Source organism: Rosa rugosa, chromosome 5 (assembly GCF_958449725.1).
Source record: "Rosa rugosa chromosome 5, drRosRugo1.1, whole genome shotgun sequence".
Lineage (NCBI taxonomy): Eukaryota > Viridiplantae > Streptophyta > Magnoliopsida > Rosales > Rosaceae > Rosa > Rosa rugosa.
Window position 1 is genome coordinate 30403696 of NC_084824.1, and position 23108 is coordinate 30426803.

A 23108-nucleotide genomic window follows, 5' to 3' on the forward strand; every position below is an offset into this window, starting at 1 on the left:
GTTTTGATTTTTGCTTCCCTATAATACAGAAATTGTAGGGAAGCTGTGAGTTACTCTAAGTAAAATATTATGCCTTGTACCTCTTTATCTCTAATTGATTTTCTTGGTTTTGATCTCATATGATCATGTAAGTTTATTTTTTAGTTTGGGCTGTAATCAAATAACTCATTACATACAAATTCTTATTTGAGCCATTAGCCACACTGCCCAATTTCACCAGAGAGAGAGAGAGAGAGAGAGATCAGTTTCGTTTTGGTATAATGGAACAGACTACATGTCACGCCCCTGATTTTTTACACAAATAAAAATCGATATACAATCTCATAATTATATATGCGTGATCGCTCAGTCATCAATACAAAATACCTAGAAACTTTTTCCCTTTTAAACCAAGTACATATTGATGCCCTGAACCCACTATGTCAACATTGACCCGCTCCACAGAGTCATATATTACAATGCTTACGAATTAAATTGTCAACAACAAAAATAAACGTAAATGCTCCTCAGAGCTAACTACACAACGGAAGTCCATATCAACAGTAAAGTCACAAAAATGGCTTCTGATACGCTAAAAGCAAGCGCATAATTTAACCCTGAAAATGTCATCGTTAGTACATAGTAAATAGGGATCGATCTAATCCGGGGATTGAGGGTACACCTGTCAATAAAAATACAAGGATAATTATTTACAAAAATAAAACAAAGTATAAACATATTTACGAAAAATAGGGGTTTTTGGATTTAGGTTTTCGAAAATTAACTAAGTAACAAAGACAATTAAAACACAAAAACATAAATACAAGGATGGAATGAGAGAAACAAAGATCAAAACCGAAATTATAATCAAATTCGATTCAATCCTAATATTGTTCATCTAAGTCATGAGAAATGAGTTGATCATGTGAAACGTTAGAAAGCAAACGATTTCCCATATTTTACTTTTTAACGCTAATTAATCTAAGTGAAAGCACAAAGACTAATCCTATCAAACATGCATTCAAGCTCTAGAAAGCTAGACAATCATAACATGTTAGACGCATAAAACACATAGAAAGGCTATCAACTCAAGTGTGCAACTTAGTATGAAAAAGTCCACCTAATTGCAATCCTCTTTAATTAAATTCGGTTTTTGCACAAAACCTTTACTACCTTTCGATTCAAGTTCACAAAACCAAAAAGTTGATTCATGTTCTTAAATCTAGCACCATTCATATAAAAACCCTAAGTGTTTCGAACCACATAAGATCAAAATACAAAAGATATCTATTAAGAAAATTTAATCAAACGATTCTCACAAAAGCAACTAAGAATTACAATATAGGATTCGAAATTCTCATTTAATCATAAAAATTCCAGAAATAATAACTTTGTTCAATCATGAATGTCAACTAAAACAAAACCAACGAAATTCAAACAAAGGTTACAAGGTAGAGGTCGAATTACACCGTGGATGGAAGATGAGGATGGATGATTAACGTTGGGATCCTTGAAGCTTGAAAGCAAGTCTTCAATGGTGGATGGTGGAGGAATAGGTCACGGCTCCTTCTTCTCTTGCCTCGGCCTTCCTTGAATCCCGTGGCTTGCTCTAGAGGATGGAGAGAGGGAGAGAGAAGCTCACGGCAACAAGAGGAGTTTTCTGAATTTTTCTATGTGTAAAGTGTATGGAGAGGAACCCATACATCACAATGGAGAGGGATTATATAGGGGACGGCATACTTGGTCTCCAAGCCGTGTATTTCTTCTTTATTTTCCATGGAATTTATTTAATAATTCCACATAGCTTCCACCAATGAGAACTTGCCAAGTAAGCCCTATGATGTGGTCCAACCAATCATATAATTCCAATTTAATTCCCTAAATAATCTTGCCGAAATTCCCTTGCAAATATTCTGATTTTTCTCTTTTATTTCGGCCAAAATTCCTTTAGGGAATATAGGGATGAACCTAGACACGTTTTGAACATTTTCTTGATGCACACATATCTTCTTCCCTTAAAAATCTCCCTAAGAAATCTCCACCATACATTTTCTGATTTTTACGCCAACTTACTTTCTTTCTCTTAGTATTTCACGGCAAACCTCTCAAGTCTCCCAAAAATATCTCCTTTGCGTCACAAAACCTTAATTCACATGGGCCTTGATCCATTTTGCCGAAAATCCAAGTTGATCTAGAGAGTTCTTGGGCCATCTTGCGTCATTATCAGGCCTTGATGCCTCCAACGTCAATTCCTTCATTATTTCGGCCACACATCTTGATGGGCTTGGGAGTCTTGCTTCACACAGTTTTCTCTTTCGAACAGGATTTCCTGGTTGGGCCAGGAAATCTTCATTTCTTCATTTCTGCTCATTTGTGCATCCCTTTGTATTTTATCTTGTCTCCCCCCAACGTTGGCTAGCTCCTCTATCCATTTGTGAGCTCATTTCAGCTCATTTATTCCAAGTACCTGAAAATAGAAACTGTTAATGAAAAATAGAAACTTTCCTAAAATGAAAAATGGAAACTTTCCTAAACTAAAATGGGAAACTTTCTAAAAATGAAAAATAGAAACTACAAAATGGAAACTTTCTACAAATAGGAACATTCCCAATCGAAGAATGGAAACTTTCCTAAACAGAGTTTTATTAAGGAAATAACGCAGAAAATGTAGGGAGATAACAGTTAAAACGTCGCATTAAAATGCTCCTATCAGCTTCCTACCGTAAGGCTGTAAAGGCGCTATCTCAGCTTCAGCCCCGATTATCCTAACCTGCGGATTAACCCCTACACCGTTTGAATAGTGCACCGGGTTGTCACACAACAAACCCGGTAAGCTTTTGCAAGCCCGTATGAGTAACTCAAAACAGAACACCACACAACGCACGCCAAAAATGAGGAAAACCTTTCAACTCGAGAATAAGGAAACATACCATGCTTCCCGAAACAATACTCTTTTCCCAAAAGAAAACAACGAAATTCACATCGTAACAAAATCATATAAATCGTTAACCTAACAATTCAAATATGATAAATCGATCCAACCTGGATAAAACAACAAATCAGTCCAACCTGGACAAAACATCAAATAGGTCCAACCTGGACAAAATATCAACACACATTAATCATACCTATCGTTAACCTAACAAATAGAATATGATTCTTTGGTCCAACCTGGACAAAATATGTACCCAGGAGTCGTAAGTAACCTACTTAGATCCATGAGGTACAATGGCAGACAGACTAGAGCTCTAACTGAATCGTAACCTGTCACCCGACCAAGGTTCAACCTTACGATATGACATTGCCATAAGGATGCAACCTGCAACCCCGGATCCTTAGGCCAACCTGACCCTCAGATCAAAACATTAAACGAGTCGCACTGGACTCCAAATGTTAAATCAAATCAAATGGAGAAATTACAACCTGTGACTCTCAAATCCTCAGACCACCGGTCGTCAGATCAAAACATTTAAAATGGTCATACCGGACCTGAAAATGTTACCCAACCCAAAATGAGAAATCACAACCTGCAACTCCCCAAATCCTCAAACACTTTTCAAAACAATAGAAATACCATTTCTCACCATTTGTTTTCCTAAAAGCCACAACCCAAAACAATAAAACGCATCATTCATGCATATTGTTTCCATAAATCCACAAATCCATCAAAACATATATATTTCACGTAAATATATATATACGTAGTCATCCGCTCAGGAATGCCTATTAATACCAACTATAGTTTGCAGTTAAATCAATAACTCTCAAAACGATAAAGGTAATTCCGTTCGTAAATGAACCTTGTGAGATTACTCACCTCAGAATCCCACTGCGTCTTCAATACAGAACCGAACTAACACTCACACCAACAACTCGTCCAAATCACCTTGAGAAGCACCTAATCACCAATTGTCTCAAATCAAAATACGAATCACCAAGTGATTAAAGTTCGAATCCCCTAATCGAACAACAATCCTAAGTGTAATGCCAATCGAGGCAAAACCTCATCCAAGACACCCAAAGTCTCCAGAATGCTACTACGATCGATATGCCAAAACCACAAGTCGATCGGATAGTCGGATCCTCACGGATCGAAAATCAAACGGTTCGAAACCGTAAAAAAATCATAACAAATTCATACTCCAAAAACTGCGTATTATATATCGAAACGCTCGTATCGACGAGTAGAAGATATATAATACCAGAAACAGTCCCTTACATTGCCGGAACGCCGCCATAGGCCAAAACTCAATATTTCACAAAACTCCCAACATCAAAGTTGTTCATCTCAGCATGCATGACCATTTTCATAACTAGCACGAAGTCAAAATCGAAGCGTAAAGGGTCGAAAACTACCTCGCAAGCCGTGGATTACTGTTCAATCTAAGTTGAACCAAGTTTCACGTGAATCGATCCAAACAACCACCACAGATCGATCCAAGAGGATGCTACGAACTCACAACAGGAAGCATAAAGCCGTGGCGTCACAGGAGCTGTGTTTTCCGGTCGAGTCCGAATACCCCAAAGTTCGCCGCCTTGCTGCGCCACCATGGAGGAGAATCGCTGCTAGAGGATACCACAGGGAGGCGCACGGAGGAGACGAGCCGATCTTGAAAGTTTCACCGCCGGAGATCACCGGAAAAGTCGGGTCGGATCTCCAAGTTCGGGTCGGGTCAGACGCGAGTGAGGAGAGAGAACGGAGAGTTTCAGATTTCCGGAAATGGAAAGTGAGAAAATGAAAATAGTAAGTTTCCGAAAATGGAAACCCCTATTTATAGAACTTTCCCAAAATTTCTGCAGACCATAACTTTCTCATACGAACTCCGATTGACGCATTCAGCATGTCCACGAACTCGTATCGACGTGCTCTACAACTTTCGTGAAGGAAGTTTTCCGAGAATCTCAACATATCAAAAGTCAACCTTGAACCCCCCATAAATCCACACTTTTCGAATAAAAATTCGTCCGAAACACTTCCGCTCCGTCCACGAGCCACGAAACCGTCCAATAACCATAAATTAGATTCCGGAAAATCCTCGGAAAATAAATACGAATTTCCGGGGCATCACACTACAGACTGATTGGAATAAGAAACAATTTGCAAAAAGGGTAATTTAGGAATACAAAAACAACAAGAGAAAATTAAGTGTATAAAATTTGAATAAGTGTAGAATCACTAGAATGTAAAATGATGAGTGATTTCTAATGAATGTACCCCTTGATTACAAAAATCATACAACCATTATAAGTTAATTCGTTTTGGTATCCTTTATTGAAGGCATTTCGAACGTTGATATTTTCAAAAAAATATATATATTGTAAACGTACGAGTCATTTTTAAAATTCTAATTAGTAACATGCTCATTATGCAGTTTTCTCTTCTAATTAAGGACGAGGGTAGAGGAAATATGAGGCATCATTGTAACAGCCCTCGGTCTCATCCCAAAAATATTGACTAAAATTAATTTTAGACTTCTAGGCTTCCAACAAATGGGGGAGAATTCATTGCACCGACGTGCACTTGTACCAACATAAATGGATTATTAGATTACATTAAATACACTTTTTGGTTATTAAAAAAAATATTGATTATAAATATCAAGAGTTGAGATCATCTTATAAGTGTTGGGTCATTTGCACCGTCGGTGCATAGAAGAATTTTCTTCAATATATTCTTCTTTACACATTACCAATGTGCAATGTTGATGAGACATTGGCTCTTTACAAATACCCTCCTTGAGACCTTGGATCCCTTGTAATAAAGAAAGTCACTTTCTTATCAAAACAGCCCGCCCTTAATTACTCATTCAAAAGTGCTAGTGGCAAGGTACTTACTTTTGCAATTCTAGGCCCTTGATAAATAACGTAGTTCTTCACAATGTGTTACGAATGTGGGTATTACAATCAAACGGGTGAACTCTACACTTTAACGTACGTAATTATTAATTTACTTAAAAAAAAAAAACCGTTGGGATTGGTCTCTAACTTTTATAATTTTTGCCAATTTTCAGTTGCTATGCATCATGTTTAAATGATTTCATGCTATTAGTCGTTACGCCCTCACATGCATAACACCTGAGTGTATTTTTGTCATTTTCAATCACCTAATTAGCTTAAAATATGAATCCAAAAATCAACATAAGGCAAGTTTTACCGACTAAATTCTTTTCTTGTACGTGCTCATCTAGTCTAGGTAGTTACTAGTTACATTATCTCTCTGTTTTTTTTTTAGCAATTACATTGTTAGTTACGAGTGAGAAATTCTGAATACAAAATAACATGTTGTGTACTAAATAAAAAGTTATTTTTAAAAAAGCATTTTTTTCCGGTTTTAAGTTTAAGAGGTATAAAAAAGACAAGAATACTCTAACGTCAGGTGAGCTTAACGACAAAATTGGAAATTATGGAAAATCAACAAAAAAAATAGAATAGTTAAGTCACAGTACGTTAGATGAACTATTTTGGTCAGATAAGGCATAGAAGCAATTGTGTGAAGTTAGGGAGTAAATTGAAAGCAATCTAAATTTGTGTTTAAGAATTTCTTGTAAGCTCTCTCACCTATAAAAAATAAATATTATTATTATTTTTTTTAAATTCTCTCCAGCGTTTCAGAGAATGCAGCCTATGGGTAGGCGGTTCTGCACTTACCTCATCTCCGGTGGAGCAAACTTCCGACACCTCCCTTGATGTCGTAGTTGTCGAGTACAGACCAGGTTGTCTCTTCCTTTCTACCGTTTTTTATCCAAGAAGTCGAGGTCCACGACCTGTTTTAAGGCAGTGGCTCTCTCTCTCCCCCTCAGATTCTGATAAGGGGCCAGAGATCGTTTTCGGTTCCTCGCTCAAATGGTTTGGTGGTTTCTGGTGAATAGATGAGGGTTTGGGATCCAGGACCCCTGCAGGCGTCATGGAGATCATGTCTAAGGATTAAGACCGAGCTTTGCTTTGAATTTTGTACTAGTAAAGACTCCGACAGGCTCGTTGTCGTATCGGGTTCGTCTTCAACCTGATCATTGACTAAGGCTATGTTTGGGGGGGGGGGGGGGGGGGGCTTTTTTGCTCCCCTGCTTATAAGCACAAGAGCCATATCTGTTTGGTGAGCTGGCTTATTCTCAACCATGGAAAAAAGCTGCCCCAGCTTCTGTCTAAAAGCAGAAGCCGACTCCCCCCAGCTTTTAGAAGCCAGAAGCTCGGCACAACTGTAACGCTAGTTACTGTTCATTAATGAATTTTTCAAAATCCCGGTTTCTACCCTCCGTTTACTGAACAAATAACAGTCATCTGCCATCAAACCCTCGATCAGTCTCTCGCTCTCACTCTCACTCTCCCTCTAATCACAAACGCATCCTCGCTCTCGATCTCCCTCTCACAGAACCCATCCAGGCGCCACCGCATCCAGTCGATCTCCCTCTCACAGAACCCTCGATTAGTCTCTCGCATCCAGTCTCTCGCTCTTGCTGTCGATCTCGGCCTCACTTGCACAAACTCAGGATTTCGGAAGTGAAATTGAAGCATCAATCAAGCAGGTCAGTCTCTCTCCCTCTGCTTCGTTCTTATCTTTAATCTAATTGTTGTTATATTTGTTTTGTAGTTCTTGTTAAAGCTTTTGCATTGTGACTGTCACAACCTCTTCTAAATAAAAAAACCACGCTGGGGTCGTATGAAAAGGCGTGGGTTTTTGATTTTGATTCATGTTATTGACTCTAGCTTTCGGAAATTGGGAATTGAGTTTTATTGTGTTGAGTTTGATTGGCTTTTACGGTTAGGGTTACTGAATTGGGGTTTTTTTTTGGGTGATTGAATTTGATTATGTAATTCCAAAGTTTTGATTCTGAGTGATGTTACGGAAAAGATTTTTGTCATTTTTGCCAATGAAAGAGGCAGTGAGGACAAGTATATTATCAAGCAAGTGGAGGTACAAATGGGCTATGCTTCCGGATCTTGTGTTTGATGAACTGGGTTTCCCAGGAGTACTTTATAAGCATGACAAATTAGTTAAAATGGTTGGTCATGTGCTCTTCCTTCACATTGGTCCAATAAACAAGGTCAAGCTTTCTCATAAAGGTCTTAATGGCACCGCAGATATTGATAGATGGATTCTTCATCTATCAAGAAATTCTATGAAAGAGTTCATATTTAAGTTTTGGAAAAAGCCTGAATACAAGATGCCTTAATGTTTGTTTTCCTGTCAAGATTTGGTTCATTTGGAATTGTGTAATTGTTTGCTAAAACCTCCGCGCACATTCAAGGGCTTCAAGAGTCTGAACAAACTTGAAATTGAAAGTGTTACCCGGACCCAAGATGAGTTTGAAAATCTAATTGTTTGTTGTCTTCTGCTGAAATATTTGACCATGATAGATTGTCGTGGTTTCACCGAGCTCAAGATTGATGCACCAAATCTCCAAATCTTTGGCCTTATAGGTTCTTTTGAAGATCTTAGTTTTCAGAACACCTTAAAGCTTACAAGTATTGCCATTTATTTAACAGCTAATGGTGACCAAAGAAGACAGAAACCTGGCAGTTCTAGCAACTTGCTCAAGCTTTTTGATCAGTGTGCTTATGTTCAAACTGCTTATATTCTTGGTTACTTTTTATGTTTTGGCAGTTCTGGCAGTTTTATGTTTTGGCAGTTCTGGCAGCTTTTTGGCAGTTCTGGCAGTTTTATGTTTTGCTTTCAAAATTGAAATTTGACAGGGTATAGGGAGCCTTATCAGTTTAGATGAAAGTAGGGATGGCATTTTAACCCACGGGTATGGGTACCCACGGGTAATTATTCCTTCTGGGTATTTTTTTACGGGTATGGGTACCCGTTTATGAGTTTTGGGTGGGTACGGGTATTTGATAAAATACCCATATCAAAAAGGGTGGGTATGGGTGTTACCCACGGGTATTAAAATTTTACCCAATACCCATTTCTATTCACCCGCGATCTCCAAAACGCGATCTCCTCTTTTCTCTCTGTTCGACCCAGCAGTAGCGCCGGAGATCGGCTACTCCGGCATCTAGGATTGAGGTCGTGGTGGATATCGTCGGCGGAAACGAGGTGGATTTCTAGGGTTCTATTCCATCTAGGCTCTCACCAGCTTTGAACTCGTACTCAAGTTTCTCTAAGGTACTCGCTTCCTTCTCTCTTATATCTGTATCTATTTCGGTATATATGCAATTTGCCATGCTTGATTTGATTTTCAGGAAGTGGGTTTTGCGATTCATGTGGTTTTTCTTGTTTTGGTTAAGCATATTGGGATCAAAGATCGTAGTTTTGTGGATTTGAGCAAGTGCTTTTGCGTTTTGGCTTTTGATTGTGAGATTTGTTTGAATGGAGTTTGATTTTGTGTTAATTTTTGCAAAGGGATTCTGGGTTTTGTTAACTTGAATTTGAATGAGATATTCTAGTAGAAGAAGGGAATTTGATTTGGAGGTACAGCTAGATTTTTGAAATGTTTGAAGTGTATTGTTTGCATCTGGAAGATATGTCATCTGGAAGCTAGAAAGCTTTGAACATTATAAGAAGGGGAAGCTAGAAAGCTCTGTTTAGGTTCCATTTGCTTTCTGTTTTGTTTAGCTGCTACTACAGGGCTGTGGATAATACTCTTACTATAAGGGAAAAGAGGATTAATGTGGTCTTGTAATATATGATTTTCATGAATAATACAGAAATTCCCAGGTAATAAAAAGCTGGCCTGGAGAATTTTCCTTCAATTTTTATCCTCCATCTGAGTCCTTGTTGGGTAGGTAATGCCCTTGATAACAAGTTTCTTGGTCCATTAACAATTTTCCTTCAATTTTTATCCTCCATCTGAGATACAGTGAACACAAGTTTTTGAGCTAGCTAGTAGCCGCGTCAACAACTTGTGTGACAAGTTGGTATTGTTAATTTTGGTATATCACTTTCCTGTTCGGATTTAGAGTACTTTTGATCATGTGTATTGTTTGCATCTGGAAGATATGTATTGTTTTCATGTATTGTTTTCATGTATTGTTCGGACTTGGATAGGTATCTGGAGGAGGCCGTTTTACCGAGGATAAATGATAAGGAGTTCGATATTTTATACTGGTGGAAGACAAGTGGGATGAAATATCCTACTTTGTATAAGGTTGCTTGTGACATTCTAGCTATTCCTGTATCTACTGTTGCCTCAGAGTCGACATTTAGTACTGGTGGAAGGATTGTGAGCCCGCATAGGAACCGACTTCACTCAAACACAGTGGAGGCTTTAATGTGTGCTCGTGATTGGATGTGGAGTGAGATACGAGATGCTCCTAGCACATTAGAGGATGATGTTAATGTTGATGAGGAGTCTTGCCATGATATTGATGATGATCTTACTCTACTTCAGAGGATGCAGGGCGACATTGATACACCCAGAGGAAGAGCACACTCTTCACCTTTATTTTAGTATATAGGATTTAGATATTAGAATTCTCATTTTGTAATTTTTTTCTTCTAATCATTGAAGTTATTTACTAACTTAACACTAAAGTAGAAATATTCAGATAAAAAAAAAACAATAATGTAGTGGTAGATGTTTGAAGCAAGTATAACGAAAAAAAATTATAAATAAATATAAAAAAATTGCCCATATTGAATACGGGTGAATGTTTGTAGCAAGTATTTGTCAAAAAAAAAAAATAGTAGCAAGTATTTAAAAAAAAAAAAAATAGTAGCAAGTATTTAAAAAAAAATAAAATCCCAGCTAAAAAAAAAAAAAAAAACTACCCAAATTGAAAATGGGTAAATGGGTGGGTATGGGTTTTACCCATTTAAAAATGGGTGGGTAAATACCCATACCCGCGAATTATTTGATGGGTATTACCCATTGGGTATTATCCGCGAATTATTATTGGGTGGGTAATACCCAGCGGGTAATACCCAATGGGTACAAATGCCATCCCTAGATGAAAGTCATGAAACATAGTTTTTGGGACGGTGAGTTTGTGAAAAAACATAACAGCATTGCCTATAATGCTTGTGTGAGTTAAGAGTTGACCTTGTTGTTGGGGATTTTCGTTTAGATCAGTACAAGTTAGTATATTGTGAAAATGTGGATATTTTAGGTCCATACTTAATCTCCCTGTGTCTTCAGATTGACTACACTCTGTGTAATAGTTACTGTGTAATCACTCCATAATTTAGGTCCATGTTTTAGCTATTACTGACTATAAGAGATAGTTAGCAAAAACCTTAAAAGGAACCAAGAAAAACAGAACAGATGTTGTTGATGTTTATGTTTTCTTATAGCTGCCTTTTTTTTCTTTGTCTGTTGTTGATGTTTATGTTTTCTTATCACTGCTTTAGTTTCTTGTTATTGCATCTAAAGCTTATTTTCATATCATTGATTATGCATTGGGGTTGGTACTAAAGCTTGGGCTGTAAATTTTTGGCTTTTTATCTGTGCTAGATGGCTGTTTGGAATGATGGTTTAGTAGATGTTTTTTGTGACGTATGTATCAAGGAGGTGGAAAAAAAAGTGGAAGATTTTAAGGGACATGCAAGGTTATTCATTTGATAAGCAAGTGAAGATTGTCATTGCCACAATGACACTTCATAATTATATACGGAGACATGCACATGGTGATAGACATTTTGACATGCACATGGTGATAGACATTTTGACATGCACATGGTGATAGACATTTTGTCCGCAGTGAAGAAAGAGAAGGTTATGGGTCAAGTGGTGGGATAGAAATGGATGATGATGTAGAAGAAGAATATCATGGTCACGGTGCACAAGAAATGGAAACAATAAGAAATAGCATTACTCAAAGTTTGATGAATGCGCGTAATAACGTGAACATTTGATGTGAACCAAAAACAAATTGTTATTAATGTTACTAATATATTTGTTTAAGTTATTTTTAAAATTGTCCAATATTAATCATATAGTCACCATGATTTATAAAAATTGAAAGTTAACAAAAATTAAGAAGGACATAATAAAGATTAAAAATAATAACAAGAGGATTTGAACAACATTGTTTGGTATATAATCAAGGCAAAATAATCTCCCATGTCCAATTTGGTCATTCCACAAATAAAAAGCACAAGCCAGCTTGATTTACCAAACACTTTCCCACTGCTTCTGCCACTGACAGCTCCTATAAAAAGTCAGTTTACCAGACACTCAGCAGCTTTGCTTTTCAGCCATTCTCAGAAATAAGCGGAAGCCAACTTTTTCTCAAAGAACAACCCTACCAAACATAGCTTAAGATCAGACTGGTGGCGTTGTCTTTTTGAGATGATGGCGGAGAGAAGCAGTGGGATAGTTGCAGATCCTCTTGAGGCTGTTGTTCGTGAATCTTCCAGAGGAATTGACACTAGCGACTTTCTCCTGATCAGGTCGTCTAGGTTTGAAAACCCTCATCACCAGCTGGCTGATGGTTCAAGCTGGAGTTGGAATGGCTGTGGCGGACTGGCTGCTGGTATTCCAATGATTGTTGGGCTGATTAGGGCAGTTGCACTTGGGCTCTTAAAGGCTTGCATCCGAATTTGGGACCCCGATGGAGTTTATATAAAAATTTGGGATCCAAGACGATTTTCATTTTGTTACCTAATTCATTATTTCTTTTGGGATCAATACTCGTGAAAAACCGTACTGCATGGATTATTGGTTTGAGGTTGTCAGCGAGTCCATTGAAGGATTTTGTGGAAAAAATTTATTGTTAGTTTCTTTTTAGTTTACGCCCCCTTGAGCTTCACTCAATTGGTGGAGTGATATTGCGTTTAGGGATGTCTTTTTCTAACTGCCCTATTGAGGCAGATCATTATGTAATATTGCTTTTTCCAAATTAAATAAAAATGACCGATCTCCTTTTACTCAAAAAAAAAAAAAGGAAGTAAATTTACATCTAAGCCAAAAAGTAACATACAAAAAGACTTTTTTTTGAAAGGACAAAAAGACGTTAAAATGACAAATATTAAATTTAGAGTCATTACTTCAATTTAAAAAATAAAAAATAAATGTCCAGTACCATTTGGTCTAGTGACATAGTCTCCCCTTCGTAAGTGGGAGGTTGTGAGTTCGACTCACGAAAGACTAGTTGTAGCATTTGAGTTTTTTATATGATAAAAAAAATAAAAAATTTAAAAAAAAATTAAAAAACCCTTAGCTCACCCCACCCTTACATACATATGCCAGTGAGAATGAAACCCATGACCTTTACAATGCTAGTGCGTCATTACTTCATCATAACACGTAAATGATTGATGGAAAACCCCTTATTTACAAATTTAATTTAGGGATTTTGTCCATTTACCCCATTTTTAGGGATTTTTTTCCTACTTACCCATTAAGTTTTTTTAATTCTCTCTTACCCAAAACACTCTAAGGAGGTCTTCCCTAATACCCCATTAAGATTTTTTTTTTTGTTTTTAATTTTTTTTAATACCATTTTACCCTTATCATTTGTTACAGAGAGAGAGAGAGAGAGAGAGAGAGAAACCATATGAGACTTCACCGGAGCCGGTCACTGGAATCCGGCCAACTTTCGTGCGGAATCCGGTCACCCGCTGCCGGATACCGGCCAACTTTCGCAGGAATCCGGTCATCGGCCACCGGATTCCGGCCAACTTTCGCCGGATTCCGGTCACCGGTCGCCTCCCACCGGACTTTTCAAAAAACCTCACCGGAAATGTTTATTACCCAATAGACGTCTATCAGTCATGTATTGCCCCCCAATAGACGTTTATTTCCCCAGTAGTGTATTGCCCCCTAATAGATGGCTATTGCCCCCCAATATGTGCCTATTGCCCTCCAATAGAAGGGCAATAAAGGTCTATTGCCCCCCAATAAACGTTTCGATTACCGAAATGGGAACTAATATTCCTCAAATTACACAAGGTGATTACTGTCACGCCCCTGATTTTTAACACAATTAAAAATCGATATATAACCCCATAATTATACATGCGTGAACGTTCAGCCATCAATACCAAATACCTGGAAAACTTTTTCCCTTTATACAATATACATGTTGATGCCCTGAACCCACTATGTCAATATTGACCCGCCCACAGAGTCATATATTACATAAGCTTATGAATTAAATTGTCAACAACAAGATAAAACGTAAAAGCTCCTCAGAGTTTACTACAAAGCGGAAGTCATAACAATGGCAAAGCCAATCAAATTTGCTTCCTACCAGTTCTGCTGCCGACAAGATACCTCAGCTTCAGCCACGATTTCCCTGACCTGCAAGATTAACCCCTACACATTTTGAATAGTGCACCGGGTTGTCACACAACAAACCCGGTAAGCTTTTGCAAGCCCGTATGAGTAACTCAAAACAACTCACACCAAATTACGGGATAAAAGCCCGCATAACTCACGCCAACACGAAGAAAACCTTTCGACTCAAGAATAAGAAAAACATACCATGCTTCCCAAAACAATACTCTTTTCCAAAAAGGAAATCACAAAAGTCACACCGTGACAAAATCATATAAATTGTTAATCTAACAATTCAAATATGATTAATCGATCCAACCTGGATAAAACACATAAGCACATCAATCATACTTATCGTTAACCTAACAATAGCATATGATTCACAAGTCCTCCCAGGACATTTAAAAGAAAGAATCCCCGAAACCCTCTTTTAAAAACACGTATTCATGAGCATCAGATAGCTCCCCGCTACCCCCCATGATGTACCAACAACAATTCAGTCCAACCTAGACACACAACACATCAACACAGATTCACCACGAAGCCACTAATACCATCTATAGTCACAGTTAATCCCATAACTCCAAGACAATATGGTAACTAGGCTCATAACACAGATAAATCATTGGTCACCATCTGCAACCTATCACCATCTGTGACTCTTGGTTTTCAGACCCCGTCTGGTCTTAGAACCAACCGTTGGTCACCATCTGCGACCCATGCTTTTCAGACCCCATCTGGTCTCAAGTCAACGTTAAGTAAGTCACACCTGACCTGAAAACGTTACGACCATCTAGTTTCCGGCTTTCCCCATCCTTGCTCACCATCTGTGACCATTGGTACAAGGACCAATACATTTAAAATGAGTCACGCTTGACTCCAAAATGTAACATTAAACTCAATACTTTTCAAACAATAGAAAACATCTTTTTCCACAATATTGTTTCCATGAAAAGTCTCATTCAACAATAATATGAACCCATCATGCATATTATTCATCACACATCATCCACAAGAATATATATATTTCACGTAAATATATATATATATATATATATATATATATATATATATATATATATATATATAGACACGTAGTCATTCGCTCAGGAATGCCTACTAATACCAACTATAGTTTGCAGTTAAATAATTAACGCCAAAACAATAATGGTAATTCCGTTCATAATGAACCTTGTGAGATTACTCACATCGAAACTCCCGCTGCGTCTTCAATACAGAACAAAGCAGCCAATCACAATAGCCGTCCAAAGAATACTTTGTCAAGTACCTAAGGAAACACAACTCTGATTCAGTTAACGAATCACAAGGAATAACGTTCGAAACCCTAAATCGAACCAAAATTCCCAAGGTGACGCCAATCGAGACAAAACCACATTCGAGACCTCCCAAAGTCTCCGGAACACTTCCACGATCGATGTGTCCAAGCCACAAGTCGATCCGATGCTTAAATCCTCACGGATCGAATAAATTCACCGATATGAAATGGTAAAAATCATAACAAATCCATTCGAACTCCAAAATTTGCATATTATATATCGAAACGCTCGTATCGACGAGTATAAGACATATAATACCAGAAACAGTCCCATACATGGCCGGAACACCGCCGGAACGCCGCCACAGGAGGAGGCGCACCGCCGCTGGCCAAAACTCATTATTTCACAAAACTCCCAACATCAAAAAGCTTCATCTAAGCATGCTTGTGGATTTTCATAACTAGCTCGAAGTCAGAAAACAAGCATAAAGGGTCGAAAACTACCTCACAAGCCCTGAACAGTAATCCAATCTGAGTTGAACCGATTTCCACGTAAACCGATCAAAACAAACACCATAGATCGATCAAGGAGCCTCCCACGAACCCAAAGATGAAAGCCTGAAGCCTTGACGTCGCCGGAACTGTGTTTTCCGGTCGGGTCCGAAAACACTAGGCTGCACCACCTTTCTCCGTCGCACACAGTAAGAATCGACGTTAGAGAGTACCACAGGGAGGAGCGCACGGAGGAGGCGAACTGATCTGGGTTCGTCTGGTGGTCTGCCGTCGCCGGAGCTCGCCGAAAAATCCGGGTCGGGTCAGTCGAAAAACTCAGACAGTGAGTGAAGGTGAGGTCGAGAGAGAAGAGAGAGAGAAAATGAAAGTTTCCGGAAGAGGAAACTAAATGAAAATAGTAAGTTTCTCTTTCGGGAAACTTCTATTTATACCAAAACGGAAACTTCTTCCGCTGGTAATAACTTTCTCATACGAACTCCGATTTCCGCGTTCCGCATGTCCACGAACTCGTATCGACGCACTCTACAACTTTCGTGAATGAAGTTTTCGGAGAATCTCAAAGTATCAAAAGTCAACCTTAGCAACCCCCCTAAAGTCATACTTTTCGAATAATTATTTGTCCGAAACACTTCCGCTCCATCCACGAATCACGAAACCTTCCAACAACCACTAATTAAATTCCGGAAAATCCTCGGAAAATAAATACGAATTTCCGGGGCATCACAATTACATCAATTCAAAACGTCTATTACCCCCCAATAGACCTTTAACAGACCTCTATTGCCCCCCAACATAACTTTCTTTTTTCTATTTTTCTTTTCTTCTGAGCCTTCTGCCTCCATTTTATTCAAAAAGAAAAAAAAAGACGAGGACGAAGAGGTTATTTGTCAAAGCAAATACCGCGACCTTCACATTTCCTACAGACAAATGGACACAGTTCTATCATAAATTTATCATTATACCGTGTACTCACGTCATTTATCATTATAAGACTTGGTCATGGCATAGAGAGATCTCTAGTTTCGATAGTGCTTGGTGGTATCTATTCTGTAATTAATACACCTGCCCCTTCTCTACAGTTTAACCCTATCTATTCTTGATTGGAATAGAACACAATTTACCATCTCATTTGTATTTGCTAAATTTATTATAGCATTACTCTATGATCCAGATGGAGTCAAACTAACAAATAGAGATCCCACCTCCTGACCCACAGAAGACTTGCTTGTTGCAATTAAAAGAAGACCATGGACCCAAAGCAACGTCAAAATGCCTTCAGCTTTGATCTTCGCCAAAGGTTCACAGCAATCAAGCATTGCGTCTTCCAACTATCTCCGTGATCCTAATCTCACAAAAGAGTCACAGAACTAGCATTAAGCATGATTCCATTTCGCAAAGCTTCAAAAAAAAATAGTTTCTGCAAAATTCAGGCATCGCTGGAAAGTGTGGCCGGAGAATGAGGGCAAATTCGACGAAGAAGTCGCGGTTATCGGGAAATCCTTGCCGGAGGAGAAGGCGGCACTGCGAGAGAGACTCCACCGACAATGATCTGCAATCCGAGCCCATCTCCGTCGTCGGAGCTCTAAAGCAGCTCGCTAGAGAAGTTGGCGACATAGATTCAGGCCAAGGGAGGAGATGCAGGAGGCCGGCGGTGTCGACTTTCTGGTCCGGAGTCGATATGAAGAGAGAGAGAGAGAGGCTGGTCTGGAGTCGATGTGGGGATAGAGAGAGAGAGATGAGAGAGTGGCATGGCATGTAATTTATTAATTAGGTTGAGGGCAGAATAGTTATTTCTCTTTAAATAGGGTTAGTGGGAATAAAAATCTGTTGGTGGGGTAAGTGAGATAATTTTAGTTCATTTTGGTGCTTTGGGTCAAGAACCCTTTAATTTAAGAAACAAAATATATATAATACAGATAAGACATGCACTTTACTGCTATATAATAAATGGCGAATTTCATTTTACCTCATTGATCTTTACATCCTAAATCATTTGTGCCCCTACACTTTTAATTTCATCATGTGTGCAATTTACCAATTTCAATCAATCTTGTCTAACACTTGGCTTTTTTACCAACTATTGTGTGATGCGTTTTAAAATTGTAGCCACATGCGATATAATTTTGCATGCCACATAGTGAACCGCCATCATATAAGGGAGCCCATTAAAGCTACATTTTCAATTTACAATAAACTTAGCAAAAAAATGAATTATTGGACATGATTGATTAAATTGGAGAGCACTGGGGTACATGTGATAAAATTAAAAGTGTAGGGCCATAACTGATTTAACATGTAAATGTTATGGATGTAAGATGAAATTAGCTCTATAATAAAACTAAGGGAGAGACTCTATGATGTAGGACGAGATTTTAGGCAATTTCAACAAAGAATCTCGAAAAGAAAGAAGCGTCTTCACATCAAGAATAATAATTTGAATATTGAAAACTGGTATTCAAATAGACTTCTTAATAATGAAATTAATCATAAATTACTATTTTGGATATATCAGGATTCTCAAACAAAATCTTGGTTGGGATTCCAATTATATATTTGCGTAATATTCTTTAGTATCTAGGATTTTATTTCTGATTTTTATTTAATGAGGTTTAATTAGGTTTTCTAGTTTTAGTCTATAATAAATTATTCTTTTTGTTTTCTAGTTGTATTAGGTTTATGTTATGTGCCTTATATATAAGACACCTCTTAGATTGTAATTTTCATTCAAGTTATCAATAAAAAACCAAATATTAGAGAAGTTTCTCTATGTTTCTTACGGCTGTGCCCATAATTGCTAGTGGATTCTAGCTCATCTCATATGGCTTTCGACGCTTGACGGAGCCTTTTACTATCGTGTTCACGCTTCCCACATCATTTGGTATCAAAGCGGGTATCGCCCGCTCCTTAGCAGACGACGATCCAAGGGAGAAGTTCACTACCACCAACCTCAACGACGCTGGTCGTAGAGTATCTATCAAAGAAAGTTTTGTTGAAGAGGAATATGCCAAGGGATTCGCCCTAGGACAACCACATCAATCTCAAAAAAAAAAAAAAAAAAAAAGAAGAAGAAGAAGAAGAAACATGGAACGTTGGATATTCACAACGCCGGATTACGACGACTTCCGAACTACATGTGTCATCAAAGACAAGGTATGCTCTGTAATAATTGACAGTGGTCTACAAGAGAACTTTGTAGCAAATAAAGTTGTGGATTATTTTCAATTACCGACAGTGAAGCTAAGAGATCCATACTGGATTCCATTTGGAGAGGATGGATATGCACTAGGCCAAAAAAGTTAACAGACAACGGACCAGATTCGTTGTGTGATTTAGACGATCTCCGTTGTGTATCGGAGTGTTGTGTGATGAAAAATGGCACAACGGTGGAAACCCGTTGTGTGAATCACAAACAGTCAACACTTATTTGGTTAAAACTGTTGTGGCTTCTCTCGGCAGATGGCAGCCACAGTTGCGGCGCAGTCATGCTGCACATGTCATTGGCATCATTCACACAACGAAAGTTGTTTCCGAGCCATTGTATGAAAGGCGAATCAGACAACAGCATTTTATTTTCTCTGTTGTATGAGTTATCCTCACACTTCACTTTTGGAAATTTTATTGTTATGTGTTAGTTTTTAGATTACGTATTCTAGTTATTACAGTTGTGTGATTGTAAATAAGACAACGTATGTTTGTTAGAACCGTTGCATGGTTATATAAGGATTCATTGTGTGAACATCCAAATTGTTACTTCAGACAACATTATTAACATTAGAAATTCTGTTGTGTGATAATCGTCTTTTCTGGATTTTGTGCATTGATAATAATGCTCTATTTTACCTAATGAACAGTGACTAATTGTAAAGAAAAGACACTGGAATCTATGAAATGAGTAATCCAACTCATATTATTTGAAGAAAAGCATTCAAATGTTGAAAGGGAGGATTTCCCAATCATCCAAGCCAACATTGAAAGAAGAAAAGCATTCAACTGCATGCCTATCTACTTGGGACATCAAAAGCTGATACAAATACAAACTATTAATTTGTTACAAAACATGCCACACAGTGCATGAATATTGTACCAGCAGAGAAGCACAAAAATGATGCTTTCCTTCAGCAACAACCTACTTCCTCTTATGCTTTCCTTTAGCTCCTACACATACGCCTTCACGATATACTTTGCCCATTCATTTCGCATCATATCTATGTTTGCTTGGGTATATTGACTGTTGCCTCTCCTCTCCCACTGAATAAACAACTCATAATATTAGCAAATGCATTCCAGCTTCAACAAATGCATTCAACAAAACAAAGGCAAAGAGTAGTAGTCAAGCAACACTCACCAGTCAAGCTAGCTCCTTACAACTCCAGCAATAGCAGCACAACCAACAATAACAGCTCTCCAACAAGAAAACTCTGTCTAACAATAGTCAACTCCTTTAACACAAGCCCATAAAGGTAATTAGAATTTAACATAGGAAAATTTACCTGTATGTACATATCCATCAGGACCATCACCATCTTCATTCAATCCACAAAAGAAAACCAAATACCAAACCCACAAGTAATTAATTTTGGGAAGAAGCGAGGTGCTTGGGACTAATTTTTATAGCTTTGGGAGATATATATAGATGTGTCCCAGAGCTGCCATACTTGTTTCCCACTACATGAAAAGCACCATAGCTATAACCTAAATTTATAATATTTCAGATTTAAGTTTATTAATTGGTTAATGGAACCCCTGAAAGCTTAAGAATTAAGGTTCTATAATTTTGGTGGAAAAACTTGCCCAGTAAAGGCAGAGATATGTAATACTGAGTAGAAGTTTCTCTTATCAATTCCAAGATACTATCAAATTTATAATGGCTGGACAAGCTGCTATCCCTAATAAGAGCTCTTCTCCAATATTCCATGTGACAACATGATGGTACATGCAGCATTGAAAAACATATGAACTGGTAACATAAACCAAAGTCTATCATAAAAAAAACAGACACCAAAGTCAAAAGCATATTTTGCTTATAAAGCTGCATCCATACAAAAGAATCCTTCACAAGTAAAGCTATGTTTTCTGCATTTCACAAATTATGGTTGCAAAACATAGATGAAAGTCTTAATAGAGAAATTGAAAAGCAAAGTACATTTATAGAATACAATAAGAAACTAAAACAGAAATAGAAACGTAGGCCTTAGAAGAAAGAAGAAATGAGTTCTTACATCTTCTGCTTTTAATTTCAATCCCTAGATTTTTTGCTCAGCTACCCTTGCTTGGGCTTCCAGTTGGTCTTTTTTCTTATTCAAAAATATAATGATTTCCTCAACCTGCCAGGAAACAGAAACATTACACATGCAAGAAGATAGAATATATAATTAAGACAATTGACAATCTATAAAAGCAATGTGATCAAACATAGAATCCAAACTCCAATGCTCTTGCATTTAACTCTTTTACTTGAACACCCAATAACTGCCCACCCAACACAAGTGTGAATACTCTCCCCAAAGTTCTAATACAATCATCATGAGTTCCCAAGGAGACATATTACCATTACAAAAGTACAATAGTACATCAACTTAAACCCAAAATCCATCACATCACAGCAAGATTTGTCATGTTTTATAAATGCATCAGATTTCATGGCACATATATTCAGAGAATTATGCATTTAGTTGAAAGCAACTTTAAATCAAAGAATAGCATATGTAGCATCACCAACAATGAACATAAAAGGGTTTTGGTTCTATTACATAAGCATTGTTTATGAACCCAAATCAGAAGCAAAACCAAAATAGAGATAGAAATTCTTCACCTCCTATGCAAAAGCTCAGCTTGTCCAAGCACCAAAGAGCATTAATAGAACACTGCAAAAATCACAAAGATGGTCAATTTCTTATAGCAATGTAACCCAGTTTCATCAAAAACAAAAACCCAAAAACCAACTTAATTACTATATCGTTTACGGGATACAAAGTTGTTAACAGCAACAAATCCCGCAGCAATGCGCGGGTGTCATTTCTAGTTATACATTTACGGGCTAAATACTAGTTAGTACCCTGTGGTTTAGGTCCAAAATCAATTCAGTCCCTGGACTTCTAATTTCATCAAAAACACCCCTGCACTTTCAATTTTGATCTAATAGGTCCAATTCGTTAATATTCTGTTATGGGTTCAAGTTATAGTTGGATTATTTGTTGAAAAACTATTTATTTTTAATAGTAGGACTCACTCCTAAATTGACTATGCAGACCACCTCGACGCCACATCATAAAACATAGGCCATATATGAGCCACATTAACAAGTTAAATAACTCAATTGTCGGAAAACTAACAAATTGGACCTATTAGATCAAAATTGAAAGTGCAGGGGTGTTTTTGATGAAATTGGAAGTTCATGGACTGAATTGATTTGGGACCTAAACCACAGGGTAGTAATTTGTATTTAGCCCTACATTTACTATATACTAAAGTAGCGTTGGTGTTCATTTCTCTTGTTCCTTTACAATTTCATCTAAAATCTCTTATCAATGTTTTCAATCTGGTGGACTGAATCACCAGTTCCTGATCAACTTGAAAATAGAGCTGCAAGGGAGATCTACACATAACTGACATAGGAGATAAAGAGAAAGAAGGCACGTTTGAATGGAAAACCAAAAAAGTAAATAATTACTACTATTGATTAATTACCTCAATCACCGAATGTATTTAAGACTTATTCTTGAAACTGGCATCTCTAATGAGGTAAGCAGAAATATATTTGAAAGCCTAATTGCTTCTTTTTTTGACATCTTTCCATGACAAAGGTCTTCAATATATAGTTGTGCACAGAGGCTGATGCTGAAGAAAGAAATTTCTTTTTGTGACAAAACAGCTTATTTTCAATTATCCATGGCTTTCTTTGTAACTGGACTAACAACTAACAAAAATATAATGAAGTCCTCAGTTTCATAATTATTTTACATATTCACCCATTCGAGCATAAATCTTTCAGAAATTCTGAAACTCAGTTTCATAATTATAACGCTCATCTCCATGTTCTTATGCAAGCCAAAAACAAAACAATCTAATAACCATCGATGCAAGTGCCCATATTCTAAATGTAAAGTACAATGAGATATAAGAAATGACTAACTATCATCTTATCAGAGACAACACCTTATTTTGAATTCCAATATACA